We start from the raw sequence: 10,482 nt of genomic DNA, 5'->3' as shown, positions 1-10,482 counted from the left end.
GAATCACGGGGTTGGCTTTCATGCCTAAGGTGACACTAGAACTCGGGGTCTCCTGGTGATTGGAATAAAAGCTCCAATTAATTTTATTTTATGAGATCTGATTTTGGTATTGGACTTCTTCAAGTAAAGATGCCTTCAAAAAAGACAACTATTCTCTGTGAAATGAAACAAAGCCATGTATTCTCTGAAAACAAAGCCATGTAATGCTAACAATGGACCAAGGAGACAGCAATAAGAATAATAACTTTATTTATTATAGAGGAAGGCAATTTACAAATTAACTCAAATCTCACTAAACATAGATAGCGTGGCCAAAAATGCTGGGAATTGTAGTTTGACAACAGTATGTAGCCTACCCATTATCAACTGAGAACAAACAACCTCCTCAAATTTTACACAAAATTGAGGAATGGCTCTTTGATTCACTCTGACCTCTAGAAGAAAAAACCTTCTGGGGTTGATTTCCACCCAAGTGAGAACAGTACACATTGATGAATCCTGCATTTGTTGTGGGCTTCAAGCATTCAAAGTTCACCTTTCTTGTTTTGCTTGCCTAAGTGAACTTGGTAATTTGTGGTACCTGAACAAAATCATCGTGGTTTATAAACAGGGCCTACTAGAGCTTACAAGGATGTATAGTGATGAAACAAGCCATAATGGTTTGGTCAACATGGCACAGTTAAACAATCCATGGTTTAGAGAGAACCAAAAGGTTTCCAGCCTGAAGAATAGGGATTGCACATTAAGTTCCAGTTAAGATGATTTATTGCTCATGGGTGCGCACAAAAACCTAGTCAACTACAGGTCATGACTAAATTGGTGTTAGATAAGAGTAAACGGAATTCAAGAGAAATTGGACTTAGACAGTTTGTGGGAACATAATGATGCTAGGCTTCATACTCTCTTGACACCACCCCCAGCCCCTGCCTGCCTTCTCCTCTATATGGAAACCCCAGTATGTTCTTGTTTAGCCTACAACTCTGCTCTTCTTCCCTAGTAAAAAGCTCATATTTCATCTTTGTCAGCTAGGAATTTGGATCTCTTCCCAGCCAGTTCCAGTTTACAGAAACAGACAAATATACATTCTTGTTCTTTTCTTTTGCTTTGTCAACACTTTTGCCTGTTGCATCGTAGAGAGGGAGGGAGGGAGGGAGGGAGGAGAGAGAGAGAGAAAGTGAAAGAGAGAAAGGAAAGAAAGTGATAGGATATTTCCATAATTCATGCAAACTGCAGGACCGATTCTCTCCTTTTTATTTTTAGCGGAATCTGGATCACCCGCGTGCAGTGTTTTAATTGAAATTTGAGTATGCAGTAGCCACTGATGTGAAACCACCCCCTCTAACTGGCATCCATTAGTAATGCCTTGACATTGGCAGATGGCAATGGATTTTTTTTATAAAAAAAAAATTACACCAAGCACCAGTCTCTTCGCATTCTGCCTGCTGAAGACTGTTTTGGAGAAAAAGCACACTAAATAAAGCATTTACCTGGCATTTTAGTTTTAAGTGCCAGGTAACCCAGCTCCGTTCTATATAATTGCCTCTGCCTACAAGCATTTTACGTAAGGATGCTGAAAGGCAAATGGCCTGCTAATTCATCTTGAGTTCAAATATTTGTGTTATTGCCTTCCCAAATGGTGGGATTTCACATTTGGGTGGCGCAGGTTCCAAAGGCATTCGTGCCACAGTGATGCTGAGCAGCCAGACAGCTTGGCTGGAGAGAAAAGCCTGAAAGGGAATAAAACATGAACAGTTTGGAAAGAAGGAGGGAGAGGAGAAGAGGGACTGGGGGGTGGGGGGGAGTAGGATCCCTGCAGGCTAAATCTTCAACCCTTGTTAGCCTTTGGTAAGCCTCAATGCTGAACCCCTTTGCTTTGGGAAGGATCAGTGATTGATCTACAGCAAATGTTACAAGAGGAAAAATCTGCCTCCTAGAGAGATGGAGGAGGAAGAAATGGGCTGGATCTGTCCATTTGCTTTGCAATCGGCAACTATTTGGAAATGTTTTTTTTCTGAAATGCCATTTATTCCCTGTCCTCAGATTACTCATCTCTCTCTCTCTCTCTCTATCTATCTATCTATCTATCTATCTATCTATCTATCTATCTATCATCTCTTTCCATTTTTCTCTGTGTCTGTCTCTCCCTCTGCCTCTTTCTCTCCCCCTCTATATCTATCTATCTATCTATCTATCTATCTATCTATCTATCTATCTATCTATCTATCTATCTATCTATCATCATCATCTATCTATTATTCTAAGGTATCTATCTAACAATCATCTATCTGTCATCTATCTCTATTTCTCTCCATCTCTCTCCATCTTTGTCTAACTGTCTTTCTCTCTCTCCCCATCTCCATCTCTCTCTATGTCTATGTCTATATCATCATCTATATCTATTTATATCTAAACCTACATCTATATCTGCTAACCACATGCCTGTCACAACCACAGTAGTGCCTGACACAATCACAATAGTGCCTGTCACAACCACAATAGTGCCTGTCACAACCACAATACGGCTGGCAGGCATTCAGCAAGTTAAGCATAATTTTCAAGAACAACTTCCCCCTATGTCCGAAGAGAAAAAGTTTTTGATCAGTGCGTGCCACTTGTTCTAACCTATGCCAGTGAAACACGGAAACTAACTTCACAATCGCTACAAAAGCTATGAGGGGCGCAAAGAGACATGGAAAGATACATGCTCAGCATTACAAGACATGATAGAAAGACATGCGTGGATTAAAGAACAAACGAAAGTATACGATGCCATCAAGAGAGTAAAAGGGTTGAAATGGAAACAGGCTGGTCACAGAGCAAGAAGAACTGAGGGCAGGTGGAGCAAGGCAGTCCTACAATGGATCCCATTTGATAAAAAGCATCCACAGTAGAGATCTAAAACAAGATGGGGGCATCAGCAAGTATTATGTGCCGCGGTGGCGCAGTGATTAGAGTGCAGTCTACTTCTGCTTGACTGCCAGCTGCCTGCAATTTGTCAGTTTGAATCCCACCAGGCTCAAGGTTTGACTCAGCCTTCCATCCTTCCAAGGTGGGTAAAATGAGGACCCAGATTGTTGGGGGCGGGGAGCAATAGGCTGACTCTGTAAATCACTTCGAGAGGGTTTATAAAGCACTGTAAAGCAGTAGATAAGTCTAAGGCCTATTGCTATTGTGGGCCCAAATGATAAAAAACAAAACAAAACTCAAGACTGTATTGGTTGCAAGAGGTCTTCATTCTGCAGTGGCCAGACAATGGCTAGAATGATGAAAGATGATGACATATATATATATCTAAGCGATAACTAGAATAGAATAGAGCTGGAAGGGACCCTGAAGGACTTCTAGTCCAATCTATAGCGATATATAATTCATCACACAATCAGCCAGATGTTCAGACTAAATTTTGCATTTTTACCCACCTATCCTATGGAGTCTTTTCAAAGGATCTGGAATAGACATGTGTTGATATTTGAGGGCAGATGTCAGAGACATTGTCACAGAACATAAACTTTCTGAGTAAAGCTATCTTTTGCAATTGATTGATGGCGAATTTGTCAGTGTTGATGATGTTCAAGTGGTCTCTCTCACTATCCTCCCCCCTCTTTCTATTTGTGGTGTATGTGTGTGTGTGTGTGTAAAGTTTCAATTCATTCGGACAAATCTCTGCTGTTTTTTGAGCAAGATTTTTCACAAGTGGTTTGCCATCGCCCCCTTCCCAGAGCTGGTGAAAATGATTGGTCCAAAGTCACCTAGCCAGCCAGGTCTAGGGCAGGATTAGAACTCACACTCTCCCAGTTTGTATCCTGTCTTCACCGCTATCTCAAACTGGCTCTCGCTCGGGTTAGTAGATTTTACTTTGCTGAAAGTTACCAACTCTTCTCATAGCAGAGCTCCAGTCCTTTTCACAGGCAAGCAAATAACGTAGCAAATCACTGTGAATGGGAGCAAGGACGATATTCAGTGTTCTGCTTGCTAATGATTACATACCCCACAGCACAAAAGAAGTGCAAGGGAAGAAAAGGTTGGCATTTAGCAAATGCAATTTATTGGTCACCTTATAATTGAACACTTATTGTTAACTGCACCCATATGCTAATTTAACCCAGGAAACTTAGCAAAAAAAGGGCCAGGGGTAATGGCATTGCAAGTGATCACGAAGGTGGTTTTAAATCTGCTATTTTGATCTAATTCTGATCTCAAAGAGCGAGGGACTCATTCTTCCATCTTGTTGTCTGCGGGTCCCACAATGTAGGGCTGCCTCAGAATGGGACCCCCCACCATTTCCATAAATTACACCCAAACTGCTTCAGCATTTCTTTCAACGTTTAACTTCAAGGTATGTGACATGCTTTAGAAGCTTCAAAGAGATGATTCAATTTGAAAGTGACAGTATCAAATTAGCCCTTTGAATTGAACCTTCAAATCTGTTGGAGGTTGAATTAGATAAAGTGCCTTTGCATGGCTTTGCAGAGTTGCAAAGGCAATTTCGGAGATTGGAAAAAAAAATCTCTTTTGAATGTCAAAGGAAGTCTCAAAAATGGCCACCACTATATATATATATCTCCAGTTTATCATTACCACTGAGTTCTAACAATCATCCTAGCAGTGGTGAGAATCATCTGCTGTTTATATCTCAGTCTCCTGCCAGAATTTGTATAGGAAGTTTCATTTGGAGGGACACCGAAAGAAAGATTATTGATTATTGACAATGACAGTATTGGTATGAGTGGTAGTGGTGCTGTGGTTAGAATATAGCACCTGCCAGGTGCCTGCAATTCGGCAGTTCAAATCTCACCAGGCTCAAGGTTGACTCAGCCTTCCATCCTTCCGAGGTGGGTAAAACGAGGACCCAGATTGTTGAGGGAAAGAGGCTGACTCTGTAAACCGCTTAGAGAGGGCTGTAAAAGTGGTATATAAGTCTAAATGCTAGTGCTTTTGCTTCCTTCCTCCTTCCTTCCTTTTTTCCTTCCTTCCCCTCCCTCCCTCCCTCCCTCCCTCCCTCCCTCCCTTCCTTCCATGGTGCACAGTGATTACAATGTAGTACTGCAGGCTACTTCTGCTGCCTGCTGGCTGCCTGCAATTTGATAATTCAAATCTCACCAGGCTCAAGGTTGACTCAGCCTTCCATCCTTCCAAGGTGGGTAAAATGAGGACCCAGATTGTTAGGAGCAATATACTGACTCTATAAACTACTTAGAGAGGGCTGTAAAGCACCGTGAAGTGGTATATAAGTCAAAGAGCAATGGCTGTTGCTATTGGTATGGTGCAGAAAACTAAATATTGCACAGTACATGGTTTGACTACATTTTAGGTAGTTATCAGATGTTGCAGGGTATGTATGTGTATTGATTTCAAAAGCATCTGACTCCAGATCATTTTGGGTACCTTACATCATCATCATCATCATCATCATCATCATCATCATCATCATCATCATCAAGCAGGACAATAGTAATAGCACTTAGACTTATATACCACTTCACAATGCTTTACAGCCCTCTCTAAACGGTTTACAGAGTCAGCCTATTGCCCCAAACAATCTGGGTCCTCATTTTATTGACCTCGGAAGAATGGAAGGCTGAGTCAACCTTGAGTCGGTCAGAACTACCTACAAATGCAGTCAAAACAAGTACTGTGCAATATCTAGTTTTCTGTACCATATCACTATCATCCTATCAGGGAACAATATCTGAGTGGCTTTGTCTCAGAAGTAAACTGATATTGTTTCCTAATAGGATGATAGTAGTCTTCATCCAAACTTGAAAACAACTCCCAACATGTCCCAAAGATGCTTTTTCAAGAGGCATCTGGACTTTCTGGTTTTTCTTTGAGGACGTTTCACTTCTCATCCAAGAAGCTTCTTCAGAAAGTCAAGATGAAAAAGCACCTTTGGGACAACCACGACCTGGTTGCCTGGGAATCTCCATAAACTCCCAAAATCACTTCAATACCTGGGAGAAAATTACTCAGACAATCCAGTCTTGTTTATTCAAACCGCCCCCCATTGCCACCATCTCCATCCCAAGAAACATTGCGCCTCCAAAAGTTGTAAGAACAGGCTAACCATTCTCACGATGGGATCTACCCACCAGAGGAGCTTAAAAGTAATAAATGACTTTACGTAGGCATTCCTAACTCCAGAAAATGTATGTTTTTTCCCTCTTCATCTTCTATTTCATAAGCATGATTAACCTCCATCATTTCTAATAAATTGGCAGTTGCTTACAGCACTTTGCACCTAAGTGGCATAGTAGCTTTATAGATGCAAAAAGTGTCAAAGCCCCATATTAACATTAAACATCTAATTAGCAGCCTAATCCTTGGGGTTTGTTTGTTCACTGTTATGTAACTTATTATAATAAAACTTGTGATGACTTAATACATAATTTGAAAATAATTACATTCTAATTGGAAATTTGCCCCTAAATCAAATAAATATTTATTTTCCAGTTTGTAATAAGGGTCAAAACAGTTTTAGAATATAAATTATTAAAATTAGCATGTATTTCATCTAAGGAATAGTCTTTTCTCTGTGTTGAAGAAGTATTTATTCTTCCTAAAAGAGATATGCACTTCTGGCTTTGAGTAAATGTTGAAAATAAGATGGTAGGATTATTTCCCCTCTCTCTCTTTCTCTGATTCACACTTTCATTTTCAGCATGTTGACCAAGAATAACCTTTGAACTGATGCTACATCATGATGCAACATCTATTCAAAGACTATTCTTGACCATTCCATAGTTCACATAAGCCAAAAAGCTATTCAAATAGTCTAAGACCAAAAGTCAGAATAGCTACATCAGACAATATAACCAAAACCTTTAGAGTCTGAACTATAAAATCAATAATATACCATAAACAGTCAGAGTTTCCAGACAGTTCTTGCAAACCTTGAAATCATCACTTTCAAAGGATTGCTCTGATCATCTGATATATTGCTCTTGAGGGAGAAGGACATCTTCTGCCCAAGTTTTAGTCATAGGCTAACCAGGTTTCTATTCTACCTTCTACTTTTCTCCTAAAAAGAGGAAGATGACTTGTCCAAGGGACAGCAGGAGGAAAAGAAAAGCTGCTACTTCTCCCATTGCCAGAACTGAACCCTGTAACTCTTTAAAATCATTTTACCATGATCATGAGAATGAGTGAATGAAAAACAAATCTACAAACTAGCCACTTTCTAAAGTTAAAAATGCATATATTTCACCTGAATAACATGTTCGTTTTCTATTTTTTTGTTTCCCTTTGTTTAGTTTGATTATAGTGGAAGGGAAAAGGCCTCAGCAATGAAGCATTTTTGGTAGGGTCTGTTCACATCTTTCCAGAGTTCATGGCAGGTTTTGGTAGGGTTCCATTTGCAGCCTTACCCAATGCAACAATGCAATAATATCAAGAATATGACAGCAACTCATACTGTACATTTCTCTAGCCTTTCGGCATCCTTGGGAAGCTTAGCCTCTGAAAATTTTAGGAATAGAGGAAAAAATCATGGCAGTGAAGTAAGACTATCGTCTTCCAGATCGTGGTAAAAACCCACCACAAAACCTTCAATTGTTGCCCAGAGTAAACACTGGCTGGTGGCTATTCTCTCCAAAGCAATTGGAGCTAGATGGAGAATTGATAACCTATCCATAGAACTCATATTTTTGATATCTGGGATATCTTGGAGGAAAGAAGGTAGCCAACACATTTGGCAGAGGCCTTCCCTGATTATTGTTGTACACAGCTAATATGAAATATTTTTCCTTTCTCCTTTTATGGAAAACATGATGAGAGAGAGAGATATAATTAATAATAATAATAACAACAAGTTGACCATTTAATCAGTGGATGCAGCAAAATTTCATAAACTGACTACCTAGAATGCCTTAACCAGTTGCTAAAATCATTCACTGGAAACTGTCAAGTTTGGATTTGAGTATAGTAAAAACTACTGGGAACATCAGGTTGAGAAGGTTCTAGAGAATGAAAAAGTCAAGATCTTGTGTGACTTCAGAATTCAGACTGACAGGCATTTGGCCCACAACACACCTGACATAACAATAGTTGAAAAGAAAAAGGGTTGGTTCATTGACATTGCAATGCACGAATTGAAGACACGCAGCAAGAAAAAATCACAAAGTGTCGGGACTTACAAATTGAAGTTGAGCGACTTTGGAAAAAGAAATCCTGTGTTATCCCAATTGTAATTGGAGCCCTTGGAGCAATACTGAAAGGGCTGCCTCACTATTTGAAAATCCTGAATTTATCAGACTTGAATACCCTGATTTTACAAAAAAACCACTCTACTTGGAATAGCTTATATCCTCCAATGCTACCTGAACAGTTCCTAGGTCCTTGGTTAAGACTCAAGCTGTTGAGCTACCAACCAGCCTCAAGGCTGTGAATCTCACTAAATGTTAAATAATAATAATAATAATAATAATAATAATAATAATAATAATAATAATAATAATAACAACAACAACAACAATAATAATAATATATCAAAAATGAGCATGCAAAACTACTGTGGGACTTCGGAATACAGACTGACAAAGTTTTGGAACACAATACCCTGGATATCATGATTGTGGAGAAGAAAAAAGTGTGGATCGTCGACATTGCCATATCTGGTGACAGCAGAATCGACGAGAAACAACTTGAAAAAGTCACCAGATATCAGGACTTGAGAATCGAACTGCAGAGACTCTGGCATAAACCAGTGCAGGTGGTTCCAGTGGTAATCGGCACACTGGGTGCTGTACCTAAAGACCTAGGCAAGCACTTAAAAACAATTGGCACTGACATTGGTCAGCTGCAGAAGGCCACCGTACTGGGATCTGCTCGCATAATCCGCCGATACATCACGCAGTCCTAAACACTTGGGAAGTGTTAGACTAGTGATTTGTGATACGAAACCCAGCATGGATATCTCGTCTGCTGTGTACACTGTCATTTTTGTGTATAATAATAATAATAATAATAATAATAATAATAATAATAATAATAATAATAATAATAATAATAATAACAACAACAACAACAACAACAACATTGTGTTATATAATAAGTGATACCCATTGTCTTCAGGGCACTTGGTATCATGTCCAAGAATTTTATAAAATACATCAAAAAATTCCAGCTTCCTGCAATAACACCAGTGGGACTGCAAAAAACTGCTACTTGGAACATCATACATTTTAAGAAGATACTTGGTTGATACCTAAAATGCTGGCAGCAACCCGTATCAACCATCAGAGCCAGTCAATGATATTTGTGATACATTTTTAAATGTTCAGTTGACTGAGTTCCCTGTTTAATGAATAAAAGATATTATAACAACAACAACAAAATAACATACTTGGGAGGGACCTTGGAGGTCTTCTAGTCCAAGCGGGAGACCCTATACCATTTCAGCCTCTTTTTAAGAGCCTCCAGTGATGGATCACCAACAACTTCTGAAGGGAAGCTGTTCCATTAGTTATCTGTTCTCACTGTTAGAAGAAGTTTCTTCTTAGTTCTTAGGTTTGTTCTTTCCTTGTTTAGTTTCCATCCATTGATCTTGTCCTGACTTCTGGTGCTTTGGGGAATAGGTTGACCTCCTCCTCTCTGTGGCAGCCCCTCAAATATTGGAAGACTGCTATCATGTCACCCCTGGTCCTTCTTTTCTCTAGACTAACCATGTCCAATTCCTGCAACGGTTCTTCATATGTTTTAGTCTCCTGACCCCATAGCCCCAAACAAATAAAACAAAGTATTTCTGCTTTCAGATGATAAATACTCCAAAGTCTTTCCTTACTCCCTTTCCACCCCTCTTCCATTTGTCTTTGACAGTGTCAGACGTGGCACAAAGATTCTTGCTCCAATCAAAACCTCTGCTTTGCCAGAGAAAGACCACACTGGGCTTCTGAAGATACGATACCATAAATCAAAGATAATTAAATGCTGGCTGCTGAGTGTGTTTTGGGCAAAGCCATTGCTAGGAAAAAGAAGGGAGACTCTGATGCATAGAACAGTTTGGCAGAGAGGAAAAACCTGATCTGTACTCACCAAAGCTGTACATACAGGATTACTACAGGAGTATAACAATAGCAATGAGCACTTAAACTTATATAGAACTTCACAGTGCTTTACACCCCCCTATAAGTGGTTTACAGAGTCAACCTCTTGCCCCCAATAATCTGGGTTCTCATTTTACCAACCTCGGAAGGATGGAAGGCTGCGTCAACCTTGAACCAGTCAGGATCGAACTGCTGGCAGTCAGCAGAATTTGCCTACAATACTGCATTCTAACTACTGGGGAGGGAAGGGAAGGGAAGGGAAGGGAGGGAGGGAGGGAGATAGAGGGAGGATAGCCCTTAGACTTATATAACAATTCACAGTGTTTCCCAGCCCTCTCTAAGCAGTTTACAGAGTCAGCACCTTGCCCCCAACCATCTGGGTCCTCATTTTACTGACCTCATATATATGTATGTATGGTATGTATGTTGTGCCATATGCTAA

Source organism: Notechis scutatus, chromosome 7 (genome assembly GCF_049901735.1).
Source record: "Notechis scutatus isolate UNSWTSFEM ecotype Mainland chromosome 7, rNotScu1.2, whole genome shotgun sequence".
Taxonomy (NCBI): Eukaryota; Metazoa; Chordata; class Lepidosauria; order Squamata; family Elapidae; genus Notechis; species Notechis scutatus.
Note: the sequence above shows the minus strand (reverse complement) of the source record.